The sequence below is a fragment of the Gymnoscopelus microlampas genome (genome assembly GCF_963454915.1).
Source record: "Gymnoscopelus microlampas genome assembly, chromosome: 5".
In the NCBI taxonomy this organism is placed as follows: domain Eukaryota; kingdom Metazoa; phylum Chordata; class Actinopteri; order Myctophiformes; family Myctophidae; genus Gymnoscopelus; species Gymnoscopelus microlampas.
In genome coordinates, this window is record NC_139942.1 from 8,200,392 (window position 1) to 8,219,755 (window position 19,364).

Here is a 19,364-nt window from a genome sequence, read left to right on the forward strand (position 1 = left end):
ACCCCCATTCAAGATCTGTGTGGATTTTGTAAATATCCCCCCCCCCCACAACATTTCTTCTTTAAAAATAGCCTATCTACAACGTGAGCTTGTAGATCGTCTATTTTCAAGTATCCAATGTATTTGTATATAGGCTTAAAGTGCTCATAGTCGCTTTTGTTGGGCTTGTTTTCACAAACCTGGTTGCTTATTTCTCTCGCAAAATCTGGCAACACTCACTCACAGACAGACAACGACACACACACACACACACACACACACACACACACACACACACACACACACACACACACACACACACACACAGATCGTTCGCTCTCTGTGTCTGTCTTTCTCTCTCTCTGTGCAATAGTCTCAAATAAACAGCCCCGGCCCCCTTTGAGCAGGCTCGCTCACTCTCATTCTGTTTTATAATAATGTTTAACTTAATACAGGACTGGACGGTAACTATGCAGGGGATGTATTTGTTGTGGTCAGGTCCACAGACCTTCCATAGCCACGGTGGCTGTAATGTGCACTCATTGGCTGTAGTGTACATCTCCTCGCAAGTTGGTCGCAGATCCTTTCATATTGTATGATATTGTCTTCTGTCCTGTCTGGGACGCATCTGAATATCTAACAGATTAGATATCTGAAAACGGTCGGAAAGCCGTCGCAGAGCGGAGAATCGCGGCCACATCGGGTCGCAGAGCCTTTCACACACACAGAGCATTATCTCGCCGATCAAAGGCCGATCTGCGTCAGGTCGGGAGGTTTTGTCGGCGAGCGCCAAAAAATGTCGGCGACAGCAATATCGGACCTAATGTCCTGCAGTGTGTACCTGGCTTTAATGAACTGGAGGCGTGTCCACATAAAAACATAATCCTCCTAGTATAACCATAATACCTGATGATTATGTTTTTTTTGGGGGGGGTCATTGAAAATCACGGCACCCTGTCTTTAAATTGACACAGGACATTACAGTGATTGTGGTCCAAGAGATTCAAAAAATACATTATATATCAGATGGGGGCCATTGAACATGTTTTTTTGAACATTCTTTGCCACGTTGAGGGATTCGAATCAGGCCATAACTTGAAACAGATTTTTTAAATAAATATAATAAAAACATCTCAAAATGTTGAAAACATGCTTTGCAGGGTTGAAGAAAGTGGAGAGGAGGAGAGGAGAGGAAGGGAGAAGAGAGGAGGAGTACCCCTGCCTGGATTAATACCTGAACCGCTGTTAAAAAATGTACACAGGGACCTTAATGGACCCAGGTCCATTTGGTTCAATTATGTACCCGGGGTTACAAAATTACCCAAAACGAAAGAAAGATGAGCAACTATATTCTATATAATGAGCAAAATATATCCATCTCATCATCGTTTATAATGAGACTGTCAAAAACACAGACTGTCAGACACAGGGCGTGTGTTTTACCTCCTTCCCAGAGATTGAACAGGACCACCTGCTCGGGGAGATGAGATAAATAGAACACATTGTGTTGACAGGGCAGGGGCTAGTTTTGTCTGCAAGCACATACAACGAATATAAAATGTACACAGGGACACCTCCCTTGTTCATTTGCGGTGTTATTTGGGAGTGTAACCAAATGGACCCGACGGTTCCATTTTGTACTGTACCTGTAGCTTGGGGCTAGGAGTTTGTTTACAGGCATACAGACATGTAACCTCTCAGGTTTACAAAGAGCAGATTTATATTTTCAGGTCCGAACACACTTTTATTTCTAAGCTGATATACAGTACAGTGCACTGCTGGAAGCCTTTTCCAAAAATCACCACTCGAGGGCAGCATTATCATTTAGACACATTGCATCAGTACGATACGATACGATAATACTTTATTGTCAGTTCACACTGAAATTTGTCTTGCGACCCAGCAGCCATGTATGCAACAATAAACAGTTCACACATTTGACATGACACAAGAAAAACAAAACACAATACAAAATACATACATAAAGACATACAAAGACAAGAGCAATGTCCACCTCTCAGCCTACCCTTGGCCTATAAATCCTGATTGAGCCTCAGTGTCGTCTGATGGACAAAGGACCTCTTCAGTTTGACCTTATTGTATGTAGGAACACCGTATCTCCTTCCTGAAGGCAGCAACCTATATTCTCCATACAAAGCATGGCTAGTGTTTGAAGTGATATTCCTTGCCAACCTTATCATACTATCATTATACGTAGTTCAATCAGAAACACTCTCGTCTTAGTAGATAAAGAACCATTTATTGCCACAAATGGAATACAGTTAAGCTTGGCGTTAAAGCTCCGCTCTTGGGAGAATATTCACTGAATTTTGTCGAAGCAGCCTGCTAAGCATATATTCAGAGAATGCTTAAGCAAATCCCCCATAGGGATACAATGACAACAATAAGCAATACATTAACATATTAGTTAGAATTAGCAGATATACATGATAAACACAAGTATTTGAGCCTAGCAAGATTTTAAACAGCAGATATACATGATAACCACAAGTATTTGAGCCTAAGCCAGACTCTAAACAAAGCAGATATACATGATAATCACAAGTATTTGAGCCTATGGCACACTCTAATCAAAAGGTGGAGGCTGGGGTGGAGGAGGAGCTAGCAAAATGCATTGGTTCAGCAACCAAGAAAGACCTAGAGAATATGAAGCCGTATTTATAGGAACCTCTTTGCTCAAGCGTGAGCTGTGATTGGATAATGAGTGTGTGATGTAATGACCAGCTGGGCTGTGAATGGGGAATAGAAAGCTGATGTTCACATCAGCTGACTGACTGCTGGTTACAGCTTTGGCGTGCACGACTTCCGTGTCCTGCATGAACTAACGCTATGCTTCATTTCAATCAGAAACACTCTCGTCTTAGTAGATAAAGAACCATTTATTGCCACAAATGGAATACAGTTAAGCTTGGCGTTAAAGCTCCGCTCTTGGGAGAATATTCACTGAATTTTGTCGAAGCAGCCTGCTAAGCATATATTCAGAGAATGCTTAAGCAAATCCCCCAAAACCAATAAATGCATACTCTCTGGTTTCAGCCAAGCGGCAGCTAGGATACTCAGAGAGTGCATAACAGAAATCCCCCCCAACACACGGAAGCCAACGCCAAGCCTAAAAAACGCCTTTATCAGTCATACTATATTATGTGAAGTAGCAAGACTGCTACTGACTTAAAATAGAATGCGCACGCAAATGCAAGCATGCATCTTAAGACTATGTGTTCAACAGGCCTGATGAATGCAGAAACCTGTTGATTCCTGAACTCAGGAGTCCTAGACGGTATCGTAAAGCGATGCTCACTGCTATGCTGCACCGCGAATAGGATTCGAAAAGGACATTCTATTTCTTTTTAAAGAAATCTGATATATATAAATATATATGTATGAGGTCATCCTATGATGAATGATAACTAATGTTTATCATTCATGATAAATAAAGTGTACTAACTATGTGTAACAGCAGCTTGCTGTGGACCTCAGCATTTAATTATTTAAGCTATACTAAAAGAATGCAAGCATGCATCTTAAAACGAGGTCATCCTACAATGAATGAGATATATACTGTGTGTGCTCAACAGCCGTGTTGATCCTGTACGTCAGGAGTGCTTTAAATGTAAGCATGCATTGGTGTGTTAAACAGCCATGTTGATCCTGAGCTTCAGAAGTTCCTCAGCATTTGATTATTAAGCTAAACTAAACAAATGCAAGCATGCGTCTATGTGTTCAACAGGCCTGATGAATGCAGAAACCTGTTGATTCCTGAACCTCAGGAGTCCTAGACGGTGTCCTAAAACGATGCCCACTGCTATGCTGCACCGTGAATAGGATTCGAAAAGGACATTCTATTTCTTTTTAAAGAAATCTGATATATATAAATATATATATATATATATATATGTATGAGGTCATCCTATGATGAATGATAACTAATGTTTATCATTCATGATAAATAAAGTGTACTAACTATGTGTAACAGCAGCTGCTGTGGACCTCAGCATTTAATTATTTAAGCTATACTAAAAGAATGCAAGCATGCATCTTAAAACGAGGTCATACTACAATTAATGAGATACATACTATGTGTGTGTTCAACATCCATGTTGATCCTGTACTTCAGGAGTGTACTTAAGCAGAATGTGTACTATAGGGTTGAGATTCCTTGGTTGCCCCTAGCAACGGAACACCCCTGTAATCACCACTGATTAATAACATATGCGTGTAACAGCAGCGTGCTGTAACTTCCTATCCGCTCAGATAAGAGGGATGCAAGAATGCATCCGTAAAAGGTCAACTATCTTCATCAGAATGAACCCATGCCATTGCCAACCACTTTTGAATGCAGACTCTATTTAACTGTCTCCTCATACAGTACATGCCACTCATTGCTTTTGAGCAACTTCAAGTTTAAGCCTAGACCAATGTAGCTGCGCCAATGCAATGCGGAAATGAGTGAGAGGTATACAGCTGCGCAGCAGTCCACATCTTTTGTAGAGGAGACAGAGCCGGGCCGTGAACCATGACCTTGGCTTTCCCTTGCCGGTCAGGAAGAACATTAGTCTTGCCTCGCCAGAGGACGTCTTTGCAGATACTGGATCATGGAGAACAGAGACAAAACATGGTTTTGGTTTTGGTTAGGGTTAGGGTTAGAAATTATGACGTTTGCACCTCCCCCCCCCCCCTGTCTGATTTACAGTGTTTAAGAGTTTAAGATGTTAAGTTCATCCTACAAAAGTGTGAAACTATGTGTAGCAGCAGCATGCTGCAGACCTCAGAAATTATTTTATTAAACTAAATTAATGAGTAAAATGTAATAACTATATGCGGCAGTAAGCATACTGCGGACCTTACCCATCACGCACAGATAAAGAAATGCAAAACAAAACAGAATCATACTACCTAAATCAGTGCAGTGGAACCGTTAAGTTCATCCTACAAAAGTGTGAACTATGTGTAGCAGCAGCATGCTGCAGACCTCAGAAATTAATTAATCAAGCTAAACTAAATTAAAGAGTGTAAAATGTAATATCTATATGCAGCAGTAAGCATACTGCGGACCTTACCGATCACGCACAGATAAAGAAATGCAATACAAAACAGAATCATACTACCCAAATCAGTGCAGTGGAACCCAGCCAACACTTTCAGCAGCATACTTATGCCTGATGTCAATCTCAGATACGTAGATAGCGATCCACAAAAGCTTCAAGTTCCACAAGCATGCAGAACACCACCTAGATGAACTTTTGGAAAGACACACACAAGAGCAAGCCTTCTCGTCTGGACGCTGTGGAGATCTGCAAGCAAACAGCTGGATTATCTCATTCACTCATGGTGAACGTAGTAGCGTTCATGGCTGCAGACCGGCAACCTGCTGCTTCATTGTGAATGCTGGAACCAAGCAGCTGAAGAGTACTGTAACTGTACCGTTTGCAATAAGCAGACCACAATGCATCTTTAAGACTTTGTTTGCAATAAGCAATTATTTTAAATTGCAATTATCATCATACGTTTTCTTCTTTCTGCAACCATCCAATGAAACTTAACCCAGCAGCACCTGTATGAGTCAGAGACAAGTAAACCCCCTTTATCCTTGCAATGAATAATGACTATTATATGATTTCCGCCTTTCACCTGCTGTGTTTTTTTTTTTTTCAACTCGAGATGTGTTAGCTAAAAGTGAAGTAACATGCAAATTAATTCAATGCACTATGAATCCGCTCCCCGCATCTAAGTCATAAGCTGATAGAATTGAAGCAGCAGAGAATCAGATTAACCTTTGCTTGCCCTCTAAATGGCACCCCCTCGAGGACAACCCACTACAATTGAAGCAACCGCCCCATTTCACAAGACTTTAATCCACCATGAAGTAATTATCTATTTAAGCATCTGCAAACTAATCCACCCACAATAGTTACCTGAACTTGAGCGATAAATTAAGTGAATAGAACAGGAATGCAGAAATAACAGCTTCACTGAGTGGATTATATTAACTTGAATATCCCATGATAGTTGTGTACCTTATTTAACATGACATGATAGTTGTGAACCTTATTTAACATGACAGTTACACTGCCATAATGCCTGCACATGACCAGTTAAGAAAGAAAACACCCTTGCCTTCACCTTATTCTCACACGGTAGCATTGAACTGAATTGACCATGATATGACCGTGTCAGTTGCATAGACTACAATACCCAAGATGCATGCTGTATGTATGAGACTTCCTGATTACTCCCAAGGAGTAGTCACGTGACACCACCACGGCGTGTTGCCAGATTGTAAGAGAAACAAGCGCCAAGTCTATAAAAACAAGTCGCAAAACAAGTGTTTAGAATATTAAACATTTTTTGTACCATGATTACATATGAATCTGGGGTTCCTTCACATGAACCCTGTTTAGTAATCATATTTGCTAGTGACTTAACAGAGCACAATCCCAAAGTCGCTTATAATAAGCAGACATGGCAACACTGATTTGATACACATGCTGTGATTTCCTTTCCTGGCTTGAATACATGTCTGAATTTGACTTCTTGTCTTATATTATGCCCCGTTGCACACAGATTGTCTACAACAGCTTTGATAAGTAGAAGCATTTGTGCTAGCAGAGCACTACAACTGTTGGAAGCTCTGCTTGAAGCTTTAGAGCCAACTAGATGGTACTGCACCATGTATTGTGGGTATTCCCAGAGTCAAGAGTGCCTCAGCAGAACAGCATTAGAACTTAGAAGCAGTACTTATTTTGTAAAAAAAAAAAATCAACTTTCGGCCCAAAAATTTAGCTCCATATATTTCTATACCTGAAGCCATAAAAATGCTAAAATAGCCACGTTTCATTACCTGATGAAAGCTCTTTAAAACCACTGGAATGTCTGCTGCTGGGAATAAAAGAAGTAGCCTACATGGGGAGCAAGGCTGCTGTGTTAACTTTGCAGCACTGTACAAACAAATCAAAGCTTTTACATGGCAGCAAAGCATGCTGTTAGCTTTAAGCTACAAACAATTCGAGCTTTCCACATGCTATGTTACCTTTAAGCTATAAACAATTCAAGCTTTCCACATGTTATGTTAGCTTTAAGCTACAAACAATTCAAGCTTCCACATGGGAAGGAAGCATGCTATGTTAACTGTGCAGTTCTGTATAACAACAAAGATTCTACATGCAGCAGCATGCTATGTTAGCTTCTAGCTACAAATAATTGAAGCTTTCCACATGGGAAGCAAGCATGCTATGTTAACTGTGCATTGCTGTATAACAACACAGCTTCTAAACATGGCAGCACGCATGCTATGTTAGCTTTGAGCTACAAACAATTGAAGCTTTCCACATGGGAAGCAAGCATGCTATGTTAACTGTGCAGTGCTGTATAACAAACCAAGCTTCTAAATGCAGCAGCATGCTATGTTAGCTTTAAGCTACAAACAATTGAAGCTTTCCACATGGGAAGAAAGCATGCCATGTTAACTGTGCAGTGCTGTATAACAACAAACTTCTAAATGCAGCAGCATGCTATGTTAGCTTTAAGCTACAAACAATTCAACTTACCACATGGTGAAGAGAGTAGCCTACAAATAAATCAAGCTTCTACTGTCTGGGCAGCAAGCATGCTGTATTAGCTTTGTGCTACAAACAATTCCTAATTTCTACATGGCAGCAAGCATGCTATTAGCTTAAGCTATGAGCACATTAGTGTTTGGCAGCAATAATAAAAGAAGCATTGGCTGCTGTAGCAGTGGTAAAAGTCAGCATCATAAGCAGACTCATCTCATATAGCACCAAAATATCATAGAGCAGCGCACAAAGCAGTAGATGAGCAGTAGATGAGCAGCAGATGAAGCTCGCAGCAGCTAGCAAAATGCATTGGTTCAGCAACCAAGAAAGACCTAGAGAATATGAAGCCGTATTTATAGGAACCTCTTTGCTCAAGCGTGAGCTGTGATTGGATAATGAGTGTGTGATGTAATGACCAGCTGGGCTGTGAATGGGGAATAGAAAGCTGATGTTCACATCAGCTGACTGACTGCTGGTTACAGCTTTGGCGTGCACGACTTCCGTGTCCTGCATGAACTAACGCTATGCTTCATTTGTATAGAGCCTCTGAAGTGGCTGTCCAACAATCTTTGAACAAATGTTCAGTTGCTGCAGCAGTTGTGACTTTAAGGCTACAGACAGACATCCATACCAGGTGGTACTACAGTACTGAAGAACACTCATTATAACAGAAGTGAAAAACAAAAGAAGAATCTGTCTACTAGCACCAAAAGATCTCAAACGGCGAAGGAAATAGACTCTTTGCTTTGTCTTCTTACCCACTGATTCAATCTGTTCTTTCCATGACAGAAGGTGGTCAATTACTACTCCTAGGTATATATACGAACATACCTGGTTGATCTGTTCACTATGAATAGTTATGGGGGATCTGTGTATCTCTAGTGGGGCACCAAAAACAATCTCCTCTGTCTTTTTTGTGTTAATGATAAGAGCGTTGTTATCGCTCCACTCCACCACCTTATTTACTCTGTGTTGGTGCAGTCCAGGATCACTGGAACTATCCAAAAGGGAAATCAAAACTGTATCCGAAAATACCCGACCCGAGACCTGTACGTGTCCGGTTCTGTATCATACCATAATGACTCGGACCGGTGGGTTCCAGGTTCTATTATCTTGGACCTCGGTTCTGCTTAATGATGTATAATACCAGAGTGGATCCGAGAAGACCCGTGCTCAGCACTGATCGGTAGAGAAAAGCATGCAAGTGCTACTATGATTACACTGACCTGGGATCAGAATACCGCAGCACAATATATATGGGAGAACGAAGTTCAGCTGTGTGTGCTGTCAGTTCAGTGAGAGCGTAGAGCACACAGACTCAGTGCATCAAAACTATACCATGGAATCATAATGTGAACGTGGTGTGTGTGATCATGGATTCCCGTTTCATCGAGGTGAAAACATGCAATTTAAATGTCATTGTCTCTTATTGTAAATGGTAAATGGTGCATTTATATAGCGCCTTTATCCAAGGCGCTTTACAATGATTGTGTTACCGAGGATGTTCCGGACTTTATTACATTATATGAATAACATGACATATTTCTTTTGCATACATATTCTTTCATTTTCAACCTCCTCCTCATTATGAGATATCTTAAAGAATTGATTAATTATGATCAAGAAGCTCCAATTCAATTCAACAGGCTTTATCTGCATGACATTTGACAAGTGTTGCCAAAGCACAATTACAAATATAGCTGCAAGCAGCAATAAGCGGTTTCGAGGGATAAGGCAGAGGCAGGAAGAGAGAGAGCGAGAGAGTACATGTGTAGACAGTTTCGTGCCGATTGCTCAAAGATCCCAGGAGGAGATAGATTTTAACTGCTTTTCATATAATTTGAAATGCTGGTAGATTTCAAAATGTGAAAGTTGTTAGGCATGAGGAGACACATGTGTGTATCAAAGTTTCATGGCTGTAGGTTAAACAGGGCATGAGGTGTACCTGTTCAAAGTTGGCATATTTCAATTGAGTGCTACAGTGCCACCCTTTGGCCAATGGTTGTGAGCTTCGAGTCTTCGCCGTTTGGCATAGCCCTCTACCATATTGCCGAGTTTCGTAAAAAGCGACCATGCGGTTGGGCCTTCGAGCCTGATAGGCCTCGAAACCTTAACGAGCCTGATAGGCCTCGAAACCTTAATTGTGACATAAACAACATAACAACATAACATTTTGGAAAGAACTCCCTAATATTTGTGTAGTCGTCTTGGCAGAGACTGTTTTGCACCCTGTCCGTCCGTCTGTGGACCGCTAAACTCCGGCACCGTTGGCCCGATCGACGTGAAACTGTGCACACACACTCCCTGGATGCCAGAGCAGAACCTCTGCCCCAAATGTTTCACATGGGCCTGTTATAGCGCCAACAGGAGGCCGATGTTTGCAAAACAACATTTTCGATTTTTAATTTCTCGCAACGTTGATTCTCCGTGCTCACGGTAAAGGGAACAAAATGCAGTACATTTCTGGCTGCCGCTCCCACAACAAAAAACTTAAGTGCCATTTAGTTCCACATAGTACCGCAATATTACCAGTCCTGTATCAGCCTGCAATATTTCTATTGAGAGCCAAAAACATTACTAAACAGAATGAGAGCGTGAGTGAGCGGGGGGGACAGTTTATTTTGAGCAGTTGCAAAAAGGAGAGATAGAGAATTTGTGTTTATTAAGACAAGCTTTATTTTTAATATATATATTTTTTAATTAAAAAAAAATAAATACGAATATGAAAAAAGTAATCGAAAAAACACGACCCCCTCGCGTATTAGGAGGGCAGGGTGAGTCACCAGAACCAAGGACGGGTGTTTTTGATGAATCTAACATGTTAAAAATGGAGTTTGAAGTTATAATGGGTTTGTATAGGAAGGGGGGCGTGTCTGATAAAATGAATATTAAATATCTAAATAATGAATCAAGCAACTTAAAAACGGTCTGGGGGGCTCACAAAAGCCTGAGTAGAAGATAAAATGACCCAAAGTTTTTTTGAAAGTGAAATATCCCTTTAAGTGATCAAGACGGATCCGTCCAATCCGCCTGATTTTTCACATTCCAGCCTGATTGCCGAATTCTGAACATTGCTGGCCCACACTAACCTACCTGACCTGGCGGAGACCTGTGCTCCGAGGAGCACTTTTTCTAGTTATACAGTAGACTGATTTAGTGTGTGACCTTGTGTTTTTATCCTGCATAGTGCAGGCTATTTGTATAGGTGTAAACTAGTGTATACTGTTGTTCATTATTGGTGGTGCTTCTTCTTGACAACCCAGAGGGATCAATAAAGGTCTATTTATATATACTTAGTTGTACGATGAAGTGACATCTTTTATGTTTATTGATTTCTCAATTTGACAAAAATATTTGTTGCCCCTAGAAAAAAAAGGCAGTAGAGTTATATCAAACATCTTTAAAGAAAAACAAAAGACAATGGTTGCAATAATTTCCAATATATATATATTTCCAGAAAATATGAAATAAACAAAACCAAGACAAAAGAAGACAAAACTATATATTACATCCTAAATTAAAATAACTATTGGGAGGGCGGGCCGGTCGGCAGGAAGGCGGACCACGGCCACGTCACTCTAACTCAAACATAACCATCAACAAACCTCAAACCCAGATCTCTATATGTTGGCATAAAAGGGACACAGGTAGACAGACAGATACAGAGATCTCCATACATGGGCACTCAGACATATGGGTCGGATTGGCGGTGCAAAGGTGTCTCTCTATCTCTAGGTCGTCCTCGTCGCTTCCAGTCATCCCAGTTCTCCATACATCTGGCCAGTTCGTTGGTACTTAGCGCTCCTGCATCATTCTCTTACGTCCACGTATGTTAGTGTGGGACGTCCTCGCGACCGATGCCCGTGCGTTGGTTCCCAGTAGCACCAATTTGCTGGCTGGCAGCTCAAGCCCCCGACACTTTGACATATGGGTCGGATTGCCGGTGCAACGGTGTGAGGGCCGTGTAGCAACCTGAACCTCTAGTACAATTAAATAAACCTAAATCTATGTAAATACACAAGATCCACAACAGTTACAATTTGTAGATCTATTTTAAAAATGTTGTAATTTAATTCTGTGCCCATAACAGGGACGCCAGGGTTAATGCAGTTAAGACATTACCTTTAGTAAAAAGTTGTTTTTGTGAGTGGGTTGGGGGAGTGGGGGTTGCAGGAAGCAGTCCTTGTGCCTCCATTTACTGTAGAAGACATTTATTGCTTTTCTTTTTTCCCTGTTGTTGAGGTTTTAGTGCCAGTCTGGTGGCCATCTCCACAACTTCCCTCACACCATCCTTTGTTTTTGCAGAGCACTCCATGTATCCAAAGGCACCGATCCTGTTTGCCATGTCACGCCCCTCCTCCAGTTTCACTGGTTCTTGCTTCATTTTGGCCAGCTCCCTGCGGGTGTGCTCGTCATTGCGCAGGTCCTTTTTGTTTCCCACCAAGATAATGGGAACGTTAGGGCAGAAGTGTTTGACCTCTGGGAACCACCTTTCTGGGATGTTCTCAAGACTATCCGGACGATCGATGGAGAAGCACATAAGAACAACATCAGTATCTGGGTAACTAAGAGGACGCAGTCTGTCATAGTCCGCGATACCGGATGTGTCCCAAAGGCTTAGCTCGACCTGTTTTTCATCCACTTCAATGTCCATGGTATAGTTCTCAAACCATGTAGGTACATGATTCTCTGGGAACTGGTCCTTACTGAACACAATGAGTAGACACGTCTTCCCACTATCTCTGTCTCCCACTACGATCAGCTTCTTTCTAATTGCTGCCATAGCGTATGATCACCAGTGAAATGTTTTCTAATGCTTTTGTAGCAGGATGAGCGTTGTCTCCCACTCCCTGTCCACTGCCAGAGTGCATGAAGAGTAGGCTTTACAAATGTAACCAAATGGGCTACGAGTCCTCGGAATGTGACTAGTCTCCACAGAGCCAGGTGTTCAGGTCAACACAAGCAGTAAATACCTTTAACATAAATACCTTGCCTTGCCCTAAGGCCCTCATATCTCATGTTATGAACCTTCCCCCAACTGCTTATGGAGAGAGGATAATGTTTTGCATATTTGAGTTAATTTAAATGTTCACATCTCAGAATTATTCGACACTGTTCAGAAATCTGGTGGTCTTTTACCCTTGATAGTCCACGGTCAAAGTGTGTGAACGCATGCCCCTGTGTAATTTATAAATAGTATTTTTGTTGCTTTACTGTATAGCTCTTAAGTCGTAGTAGCTTATTGACTGGTATTAGAATTCTAAAATGTTCTGTTTTTTATGTCCAATGTATTAGTATTTAAGTTCATAAAGTTAACATAAGTATAAGTAAATGCATTAAATACAAATTTTACTTTTCAGGATTCCAATTCAAAAAGATCTACAAGCTTGTAGATCTGCTATTTTTGCTACTTTTGTGTGACATAGAATGTCCCGACAGTAGGCCTATATGCAATGTGGCCCTCTGAATTGAGTGTGGAAATATAGTGGCCCTCTCCATCATCAAAGTTGCATCACCCCTGCGTCATACTCTACAATGAATGATGTAATGATGTAATGATACAACAGGGGTCGACATTACTGTAAGGCTTATCCCACTTGTCCTGACAAGTAATACATCATTGAGGACCAGTCCATTAAATAAAACATCTGGGGGAGGACCCCCAGACCCCCCGCTTGGGGGTTGTGGTCAGTGCATTCAATCATACAGAGATATTCACTTTTAAGTAATGAATGGTTATTATTAAAGATGGGTCTTTCATTCAGTCATCAAATCAATTTCTGTAGGCCTACTTTTAGCGGTTTAATGGGTGAAATTGTACCCATCACTTTCTAATGCTAGTACAGCAAGCCGAATAAAAGTGTCAAACTCACAAAAAAAGCTTTGTTGTAAACCCTTTCCAGTTAAAGTGTATAATGTTTATTTTGCAATGTTGACATTGACAATGCAATGTTATTGGTGTGTAGGTTGTGTGACGGTGCTGGGGGGGGGGGGGGGGGGGGCTTGGCTAGTGGCCACGCTAGCTCCAATTTTCTATTGGAACACAATTGAATACTGACAAAAACCTGACCACTCTTGCTTAACAACTTGAGCCCTATATCCTTGTACGCCCTAGCCCTGTATGCTGATTATTAGGTCTATCTAAGTATACTTAGTTGTATGATGAAGTGACATCATTTATGTTTATTGATTTCTCAATTTGACAAAAAAAATATGTGTTACCCCAAGAAAAAAAAGGCAGTCGGGCCGGTCGGCAGGAGGGCGGACCACTTCTGGGGCCCACCTTTCTTGAATGATCAATGGAGAAGCACATAAGAACAACATCAGTGTCTGGGTAAGAAAATGCAGGACGCAGTCTGTCACAGTCCTCACCACCGGCTGTGTTGAAAAGCTGTAGGTCAACCGTTTTTTGATCCACTTCAATGTCAAAGACATCAAACACTGTAGGTACATAATCTGATAAGTAGTCCTTACTGAACACAATGAGCAGACACGTCTTCCCACTGCCTGGATCTCCCACTGCGACCAGCTTCTTCCTAATTGCTGCCATAGCCTATGATCAACAGTAGCGGAGCAGCGTGAAAATTGGCATGAACAGTCTCCATGAGTCACTTGACAAGAAAATTGTCTGAGGCATTTGTAATTTCAAGATGGCGGCCATTTTTCAAGATGGCCGACACCTTAGTGGGCAGTTAAGTGATATGATGGTTTATTTGGTGATACAAGCATGAAAATTGGCAAGAGCAGTCTCTGTGGGTCACTTGACAATAGGCCACCCACCGCTACTTGAAATTTCAAGATGGCGGCCATTATTCAAGATGGCCAACACTTTAGTGGAGCAATTAAGTTATATAATGGTTTATTTGGTGATACAAGCATGAACATTGGCATGAGCAGTCTCTGTGGGTCACTTGACAATAGGCCACCGACAGCTACTTGAAATTTCAAGATGGCGGCCATTTTTCAAGATGGCCAACACTTTAGTGGAGCAATTAAGTTATATAATGGTTTATTTGGTGATACAAGCATTAGAATTGGCATGAGCAGTCTCTGTGGGTCACTTGACAATAGGCCACCCACAGCTACTTGAAATTTCAAGATGGTGGCCATTTTTCAAGATGGCCAACACTTTAGTGGAGCAATTAAGTTATATAATGGTTTATTTGGTGATACAAGCATTAAAATTGGCATGAGCAGTCTCTAAGGGTTGCTTGACAAGAAAACACTCCCAGCCACTTGAAATTTCTATTTTCAAGATGGCCGCCCCCTGGATCCTCAAAAGATAAATTTTCTCATAGAAATGTATGTTTTTTTTTCATTAAGGACAATTATACGATTATTGCTATTATGCTAAAGAACAACTTTTAACACATCACAATACAGTTGTGTTGATTTGTTGATCATAGATAGATTAGATAAGAGTGAATATCTGCACTACCCCTTTCAGGGGCCTTGATCCAGCCGCTCTTTGACTTTGCGTGCACCTCTTGGTATTCCAACATCTCGATGTCACTGAAGACTAAGCTTCAGCTTCAAACCTCCCAAAACAAACTGATTCGGCTACTCCTCGGACTGGGGCCCATGACCCACCTTTCTCCCACCCATTTTGCCTAGGTTGGCTCAGGTCAGAAGACAGGACTAAACAACAAAAAATTAGATTGGTCTTCAAAATTGTAAAGCAATATACTGATATGCCCCCTATTCCCGCATATCTGAGTAAATACCTCCAAAAAGTTAGCGACACCCACAGTCACAAAAGCGTCACAGGAGCGTTTTTGTTTTGTTGTCTGTTGTTGTTTTCTTTTGTGAGTGTTGTCTGTTTTTTGTTTTGTTTTGATGTTGTTTATATCTTACTCAACTTATCCTTTTTCTTACTGATATTAGTCCATCCTGTTAATTACTTTCTTCACTGTTTGGAGATAGGCCTACTCTGTTTTTTCGCTTATTTGCTTCAGTAAATGTCTGTACTACCTATGAGTATGTAAAAGAACAAAAACGAATAACAAAACGTTTAAAAAAAAAACTAGAGGGAGCGTTAACAATGATCTGGAACCATCCACCCATAAAACAAACATGGGCAAATTCTCCTTCTACAGCACTGCCACCCAGGTTTGGAATAGTGTAACCCCATCCCTCAAAAAGTGCAGTTCGCTGTGCTCATTCAAAACAGCCCTGAAAATTCACCTTTCAGGAGGCCAAAAAAGGAGGTATACTATTTTTCCCGTTAGACAGACACCCCCCCCCCCCTTTTTGTACATATAGCTTTATTATATATTTTTTCCCTGCTTTTTTATTTTTTGTTTGTACATAGTGCTATCATTTTCTGTATTTTTGTATTGATATTTGAACTGTGGTGCCAGTGCCACTATATATGACTATGAATTGAATACCAAGGACCTGATTGGAAACAAGATCGCAAGGACTTTTTTGAACGGACCTTTTAGACAAAGTATTTTAAATGTAACTGTGCTGTTTTACATTTTTGCCTAATCAAATATTCAACCAATCAACCAATCAATCAATGACCTGCTACAACAATATCATGTGCCCAGCAGGACCCTAAGGTCAGCTGTCCAGAGTCTATTGGTGGTCATTCCTCGTACCAGGTTGGGCGGCCATAGTTGAATGGTTAGAGAGCCCGACTGGGAAGCCTAAGGTTTGAAGTGTCCCTGAACAAGATACTTAAACCCTAACTGCTTCCCCCTCCGCATTCCCCCACGAGATGAAGAAAGATAATAAAAAAGAAAAGAAAATGAATGGAATGTCCTTCCACAGGTCTTGAGAGCTGGAACGGAAAAAGGTCAGCCTCTGTGGATTTTTTTAGAGCCACTTACAAACATTACTGTTTAAACAAGCATTTGTGGAATGTCTTAATTTTTTGTTTTTTTGTTGTTTTTAAGCTGGAGGAGGCAGAGGAGGTGAGGAGGAGGAGGAGGAGGAGGAGGAGGAGGACATTTTTAAGAACCACTTGTGGAATATCTTAGATGTGTTTGTGTGTTTTTGTTGTTTTTAATCATTTGAATGTTTCATGCTGTGTTTTTATTTCTGTTGTATGTCAAGCACTTTGTGAGTTCTCTCTGTGAGAAGTGTTATACAGTATGCTGTACAAATATAATGTACATACTTACTTACTTCACCACACCAAACGTTCATAAGAGTTGTTGAACATGTTTCACCAGGCAGGTCATTACGGGTCCAGAGCTCGGCTCTGGACCTGTTTTGTTATTGGCAGTATTCTGTCACTTCTTCTTCTGCCACTTTTCGCAGTTCTGAATGAACCGCGCTGTCGCTTTTTACGAAACTCGGCCATATGGTAGATGGTCATGAAAAACGATCAAAAATAATTCTCACAATCTTTCGTCAAAAGGTGGCGCTATAGCACTCAATTGAAAATGCCAACTTTGAACAGGTCCAACTCATGCCCTGTTTGACCTACAGCCATGAAACTTGGATACACATATGCGTCTCCTCATGCTGAACAACTTTTACCCTCTGACTTTTGACCTCTGACCTTTAGATCTCCCACCATTTTGAATTATATGAAAAACAGTCATTGGCTCCTAACTTCTGCATTTCTTCACTTATGGAGAATCCGCTCCCATCATTATGTCGGCAGAGGTCCAAAGTTCAAGTGTTAAACGTTTCGTGCTGATTGCTCAAAAATCCCAGGATTCCATAGATTTTAACTATTGCAGTTTTATGAAAATTATTCATCTGCGCCTAAAACATACATGCAGACTCACATTTCTTTGAAACTTTGCAGAAATGTACAGGGTCATTCCAAATATCACTGAAACCAATCTTACTCCAATTGGCCAAAGGGGGGGCGCTATAGCAATTTTTTGAAAACGCAGACTTTAAACAGGCATAAGTCATGCCTCGTTTGGCCGAAAGTCGTGAAACTTGCTTACACTTGTGCCTTGACTCATGAGGAACACATCTATCGCTTTGACCAGTAAGCTCCGCCCTTAGATTGTCCGCAATTTTGAGCAGTTTGAAAAACACTTAAACGCAGGATTTTTCATCTATTTGCGTGAAACTGTATCATCTGTGTGAACTCCTTTTTCACAGTTCCTTGTCTGTTAGTCCAATGGCGTCTCCCTTAAATGAGTGCATCACAATCTCAAGGTCGCCAGTTCAAGCCTCACTTGGTGCAGACGTCATTTAAGTTGAATTGCAAACAACATGACTGTATCAATGAATACATGTGCAAATGGTAAAAATAACCTGAAATGCTTTTTTGAGAGTACGTTTTTTCAATGTATGACATACTTCATTCTGAAAATAGCCGATCTACAAATCTCAAAACTTTTCAGATAGCAACGTGTTTCTGAGCTTGTAGATCGGCTGCTTTCACTGTTTTCGGTTGCGAGGAGACAAACAATTCCTCTCTCTCTCTCTCTCTCTCTCTCTCTCTCCAGTTTCCATGTCTCTATCTCTCCAGTGTCCATGTCTCTCTCTCTCTCTCTCTCTCTCTCTCTCTCTCTCTCTCTCTCTCTCTCTCTCTCTCTCTCTCTCTCTCTCTCTCTCTCTCTAGTATCCATGTCTCTCTCTCTCTCTAGTATCCATGTCTCTCTCTCTCTCTCTCTCTCTCTCTCTCTCTCTCTCTCTCTCCAGTTTCCATGTCTGTCTGTCTGTCTCTCTCTCTCTCTCTCTCTCTCTCTCTCTCTCTCTCTCTCTCTCTCTCTCTCTCTCTCTCTCACTGGCCCCGTATTATTGCTGCTTGCAGCTATATTGTAATTTGTTATTGAGGTAATCAAACGTGCACTGCACTGCGTATGACGACCTTAGAGACTATGGATGATGATGGTGCTGTTGTTCCCCAAATGGAAGGAACGTTTTAAGCATAGCCTGCTCTTAAACTAACCAGCCTGATCGCCAGAGCATTAGTATACATTGTACGGATCCAGTGCATGTCATTCCGTGCATATTCGCCTAGAAACCCTGAAATTCCGTGCATATGTACGGCGAGTCCCACGGTGGGCGTAACCAGTCGCAACCCGGAAAAACCCGGAAGTAGAGCAGTCCCCACAACAAAATTTACGATTCTGTGCCTATCGGTACATAACTCAAACGGCGCTGAGTAGGCTCAAGGGAATGTCGCAACGTTCGGGACAGCAACTCGCTCGATTTAGCTCGCTCGGTGGTCCCTTACGTGGCGACAATTCCCTTGAGACTGCGCGCCTCCGAAATGGTTTAGTCACAATGGGGGAGATGCGAGGCGGCTATGCACGGATTTTCGGGTTTTCCAGTTGTCTATGCACGGAATTTGAAAAACGTTCAATGAGAACGTTTCCTCTGGCGATCGGGGTGAACTAACAGTGTCTGCCTCCTGGATCAAACCTCGAAGATGGTTTCAACAGGAGAGCAGCCTGGAAGTTGAAAGTTCTCTCTAGGTTGAGATTCTAGGAGCCACAAAGTAGGCCTGATGATTCTGGTTTTACTTATGGATCTAGGCTGGCATCTATCGACAAGTTTCCTAGGGCGTTGTGGGCATCACTTCCTGTTGATTTCATTTGATATCATTAGATTTCATTGGATTTCATTGGATCAAATCGACAGGAAGTGATGCCCACAACGCCCTAGGAAACTTGTGGATACACAACTGTCCATATAGATCCAAATTAATCACATGCACAGAATTACTTCAAATTATTATGAATATCCAGTTATAAATTGGTCATTGTAACCTACCTGGTGTATGTAATTCTATGAGCAACAAAAACACACTTGAAAGAGGATATCTCTGTGTTGGAAATTGGGATAATGCATCTTTCCAAGGAGGCCAGAATAACGTACGTGACCTGGCGGAGA

General features: G+C 41.4%; 1 pseudogene across 1 annotated transcript; it reads right to left on the reverse strand.

Annotated features, from left to right (window-relative positions):
- Positions 1-11,745: 11,745 nt before the first annotated feature.
- Positions 11,746-14,100, reverse strand: LOC311045912 (rho-related GTP-binding protein RhoA-B-like; annotated as a pseudogene). Its single transcript has 2 exons — positions 13,834-14,100; positions 11,746-12,061 (listed from the first exon to the last, which is right to left on the reverse strand). The product of its transcript is annotated as a rho-related GTP-binding protein RhoA-B-like (transcript).
- Between the last annotated feature and the right edge of the window lie 5,264 nt (positions 14,101-19,364).